We start from the raw sequence: 5,221 nt of genomic DNA, 5'->3' as shown, positions 1-5,221 counted from the left end.
CGGCGGCGGCGGCGGCGCTCACTCCATGGCCGGGGCGGCCGGCAGGCCCCCGGGCGTCGCCCGCGCCTCAGGCCCGGGCCCCGCGCCCCGCGCGCGCCTGCACTAGCGGCCCGGAGCAGGGGCCGCGGCGCCGCCGAGTGTGGAGCCCGGAGCGCGAGGCCGCCAGACAAAGATGAGCGGGGGGCGGGGGCGGCGGCGGCGCGGGAGGAGGAGACACGGGACACCGAAATCGCACTCGGAGGAGAGCGAACAGCTCCCCCTTTCCTCCTCTGGCAGGAAAAGCGGGCGGAAGCGCGCTCGCGCCCGGAGGCGGCAGGGCGGGGGGCGCGGGGTGGGGCCCGGGTGGCGACCGCGCGCGGGGCCGGAGGGGGGCGCACCCCGGACAAAGGGAAGCCGGCCCGGACCCCCCCACCTCCCGGCCTCGGGCGGAGGGGCGGGCCGACCCCCGCCCCCGCGGAGCCCCGCCCCGCCGCGCCCCGCCCCGCCCCTCCGGGATCCCCGAGCGGGAGGGTCCTCCCGGCTCCTGCGCCCCGCTTCTTCGCATCGCGTCCCCCACCGCCGAGTCTGCCCCTGAAGACCCTCGTTTCCGGTTTTCCTAGCTGCTTCTCTGGTCCTTTCTCTTCTTTTCCAGGCTGAACCGGTGACCTCGTTGTAGTTGGGGATTCGCCGAGCATCACTCGGCCGACGCGTCCCGAGACTTTAGGCGGAAACTGAATCCGAACCGCTCCGTTCACTGCCCTGTGCCGAGTTCCTCACTGTGGACGAGGCGGGGACCAGGAGTCTTGCCCCAAGTTCTGTGCCTAGAGATCGCTGAGGAGCGATGGACAGGCTTTTTCCGGCAACTTTGGAAGCCAGTCAGCAGTTAGAGTTTCATCCTGTTTAACGTGAATAAATGGTCTGCAAACAGTCATTGCATCACTGTCACTCCACTGACCAAACACCCTAATGGCTCCGTGTTCCCTCACCGCAGGGACTTAAACGTGAGGGTCCAAGAATCACCGAAAGGGATTGCAAAGGCGCTGATTGCCGACCCCACCTCCAGAGTTTGATCCACCAAGTGTGGGGTAGGCCTGAGAGGCCTCATTCTCTGGACAGGCGATGCTGAGTTGCTGTGACGGCAAGTTTGAGAACTGGGGCCTCACAGGATGAAACTCCAAGGCCTTTTGTGATCGGGCTTCACCAGCATCATTATCTACCAATCCTTAAGTTTACACACAGTGTCTATTGAAGCCCTCCTATGGCCCTAGGGTGATGCTAACCTCATTTTAGGGCTGAGGAAGCTGAAAGAGAAGTTGCTGTTCAGTCTCTAGACTCTTTGTGACCCCATGGACTGCATCGTGCCAGGCTTCCCTATCCTTCATTGTCCCCCAGAGTTTGCTCAAACTCATGTCCATTAAGTAGGGATGCCATCCAACCATCTCATCCTCTGTCACCCCTTCTCCTTCTGCCCTCAATCTTTCCCAGCTTCGGGGTCTTTTCCAAGAGTCAGCTGTTCACATCCAGTGGCCAAAAGGGATTTTCCTAAAGTCTTTAAAGGCATAGCCCGTAAGTGGAGCACGGACTCCCACCAGCCTGTTCCCAAACCAAGGGCCTGAGCCAAGTTAGTCTTGGACCAGAACAGTGTTTCTCACTCCTCTGTCTCCCAAAACGCCAAGATTTTCAACTCTGAGACTCTCTCATAAGGCTAAAATATATTCAGGGACTCCTGGAATCCATTGATCAGGAAAATCATAGTAAGCCCAGTGTTTCTATGAATTTAATGGTGCCTTTCTTGCGGGGAAGAGGGGCGTGGCACTGCACTGCATGACCTGTGGGATCTTAGTTCCGCAACCAAGGATTGAACCCACGCCGTGTCAGTGAAAGCACCTGGTCCTACCACTGGACTGCCAGGGAATTCTTAGTGGTGCTTTTAAATAATTTTGGTTTTTAATCTACCAACCGCAGTGGACTTACCTATAAGTATAAAGTAAATAATTTACTCAGAGAGTTAGATTGGTGTCAGTGTGAACTTTCAGATTGTAGTATTAGTAATAATATTTTAGTAGTATTTCTTATTAACAAGAGGGCTTCCCTGGTGGTTCAGAGGTTAAAGCATCTGCCTCCAGTGCGGGAGACGCGGGTTCGATCCCTGGGCCGGGAAGATCCCCTGGAAAAGGAAATGGTAACCCACTCCAGTATTCTTGCCTGGAGAATCCCATGGACAGAGAAGCCTGGTGGGCTAGAGTCCACGGGGCTGCAGAGTCGGACACGACTGAGTGACCTCACTCATTCACTCACTCAACATGTACTGGGTCCAAACAATGTATTAAATCCTTTACATATGCTATCCTCCTTATTATTCACATTAACCCAAAAGGGTAGGTACTCTTACTTTTCTTACTTTACGTATTAGGAGAGTGGCCCCAAACCTTTTGGGAACCAGGAACCAACTTCGTGGAAGACAATTTTTTTATGGACGGGGGATGGGGGAGATGGTTTGGGGATAATTCAAATGCATTACATTTCTTGTGCACTTTATTTCTATTTTTGTTACATCAGCTCCACCTCAGATCATCAGCATTAGATCCCACAGGTTGGGGACCCCTGCGTTAGGAAACCAGCACCTAAAGATATTAATTGACCTGCTCGGTGCTCACCGGTGTTCACAGCTGAACCCAAGGCAGACACTCCAGGGTCCACCAAGTCAGCCTCCTTCCACGGGTTCACTGTTAGTATACTGGTCGCTCAGTCATGTCCGACTCTTTGCGACCCCATGGACTGCAGCCCACCAGGCCCCTCTGTCCATGGGATTCTCCAGGCAGAATACTAGAGTGAGTAGCCATCTCCTTCTCCAGGGGATCTTCCCGACGCAGGGATGGAACCTGTGTCTCCTGAATTGCAGGCAGATTCTTTACTGCTTGAGCCACCAGGGAAACCCACAAGTTTACTGCCTGCCTCAAATGTAACTCCGTGACACTGAGGCCCACCCCAGACCACCCCCTTCTTTGCCTAGCCAAATTCTCTTCATCACCTCCAGTTCAGTCCAGAAACTAACTCCTCTTTCTACCAGCTTCTTCTAAATCTCCTAAGCTACTCTTCTCTGTATCAGCATTGTGATGACTGTCTCTTAGTTTCAATTCAGTACCTTTTCTTAAGTCCCTCCCCAGGGCAAGGGCTTAGCCACCGCCCAGGGTATAAGGGCGATCAGGACAAGCTACCTTCCAAGAGCTTACCATCTGCTAACGGGTGTAGGTCAGTTTCATAAATCACTCCAGTTAAAGGCAGAACGTTAAAAAGTCTAGCAATGTAGAAAGAACACTAAACAAGTCTACCAGCAAGTATACTGGACTGGGGGCAAAACTGAACTGGGTTTGAACCTAGTTCTATTATTTATCAGTTATGCAAGCTGGCACATGTTACTTCTGAGCCTCTGCCATTTCCTCTTCTGTATGCTAGATAATGATGGCAGTGAGAACTGTTAAGAGGACATCTCAAGAGCACAGGGCAGGGTAATAAGGCCTGGAAAAAGGAGATACAAGAGGTGTCGGGCCAGACGCTCTGAAGATGGGGCATCTAATGGAAGGCCAGAGGCAGCGCAGACAAGGAGGTAAAAGATTTGCTTGTGGTTCAGAACCTGGTTCACCCTTGGGAAGGGCTTCCCCAGGGGTGCTAGTGGTAAAGAACCCACCTGACAATATGGGAGACATAAGAGATACAGATTCCATTCCTGGGTCGAGAAGATCCCCTGGAGGAGGAAATGGCAATCCCACTCCAGTCTTCTTGCCTAGAGAAATCCCTTGGACAGAGGAACCAGCTGGGCTACAGTCCACAGGGTCGCAAAGAGTCAGACATGACTGAAGCAACTTAGCACAGCACAGATCCTTGTTCACACTTGGGAAGAGGCTGTCACAAACCACGAGGCAAGGATGGGAGTTCCTGAATGATGGTAGCAAAGGAAGGCTTGGTTTGGGACTCTACAAAGTTAATTAGCTTCTCATGCAGAAGCAGCTCTGAGACTGGGGACCACATTCTCAATCAACAGCTGTGTATTAGTTCAGGCTGCCATAACGGAATGCCATACCTTGGGTGGTTTAAGTAAAAGGGATTTCTTTTCTTATAGTTCTGGAGGCTGGAAGTCCACGATCAAGGTTCCAGCTGATTTGGTTCCGGGGAGCGGGCTCTCTTCCTAGCCTATAGATAGCTGCCTTCTCACTCTGTCCGGAAACAGTCTTTCCTCAGCGCTACTGTAACAGAAAGAACAAGCTCTCTGGTATCTCTTCTTTTTTTTTTTTTTTCTTTTGGTATCTCTTCTTATAAGGACACTGATCCTATCAGATCAGGGCCTCACTCTCTGACCTTATGAATTTACCCTTAATTAGTTCTGTGAAGGCCTCCTCACCTAATACAGCCACACTGGAACTAGGATTTCAGCATGGGAAGGGGGCTGGGGAGACATATTTGGTCCCTAACAAGCTACATGTGATGCCAGAAAGCAGATCAAAGTCAGGGCTTTGTCCTCCAGCATCTGTTTGAGAACACAAATGAACCCACCCAAAAGATGATCAAGATAAGAATGTGGAAAATAAATACTAATTTGGCGTTTTAGGTTGGAGGAAAAAAACAGCTTGCTTGGACAAAGAATGAGAAGTTGAAAGAATGAGGAAACTGGCTTCTCTGGGCTGCTGCTGCTGCTGCTGGTGCTAAGTCGCTTCAGTTGTGTCTGACTCTGTGTGACCCCATAGACGGCAGCCCACCAGGCTCCCCCGTCCCTGGGATTCTCCAGGCAAGAACACTGGAGTGGGTTGCCATTTCCTTCTCCAATGCATGAAAGTGAAAAGTGAAAGTGAAGTCGCTCAGTCGTGTCCAACTCTTGGCGATCCCATGGACTGCAGCCTACCAGGCTCCTCCAACCATGGGATTTTCCAGGCAAGAGTACTGGAGTGGGTTGCCATTGCCTTCTCCAACTCTGGGCTAGGGGGACTCAGTTCTGAGAAAGCCAGGTGGGAACAGGGGACAAAACCAAGGCCTTGGCTGACCTGAGATTATCAGTCAAGTCTAGGGAAAAACAGCTAAGCATTGGCTTTGAGGAGCTCAGATGGCAGGTGAGATGCTCTTGAGTTCAGCAGGCCATGGATGCACATTTGCATCTTCTCAGGGTACAGTGGACCAGACTAGCAATAATTTCCCTCCAGTCACAGAAATTCCAGGGGGAGCTTAATTATGGAAGCAGTCTATACAGACA

At 52.3% G+C, this 5,221-nt stretch overlaps 1 long non-coding RNA gene across 1 annotated transcript in view; it reads left to right on the top strand.

The window, feature by feature from the left end:
* The window catches only part of LOC120883610, a 2,477-nt gene extending 543 nt beyond the window's left edge, over window positions 1-1,934 (top strand). The window contains exon 2 of the long non-coding RNA XR_005725822.1: window positions 632-1,934. This is a non-coding gene — a long non-coding RNA (uncharacterized LOC120883610). The remainder of the gene's footprint in view (window positions 1-631) is intronic.
* Window positions 1,935-5,221: the final 3,287 nt, after the last annotated feature.

Source organism: Oryx dammah, unplaced genomic scaffold (genome assembly GCF_014754425.2).
Source record: "Oryx dammah isolate SB20612 unplaced genomic scaffold, SCBI_Odam_1.1 HiC_scaffold_25, whole genome shotgun sequence".
Classification (NCBI taxonomy): Eukaryota; Metazoa; Chordata; class Mammalia; order Artiodactyla; family Bovidae; genus Oryx; species Oryx dammah.
This window is presented reverse-complemented; position numbering and strand designations above follow the sequence as displayed.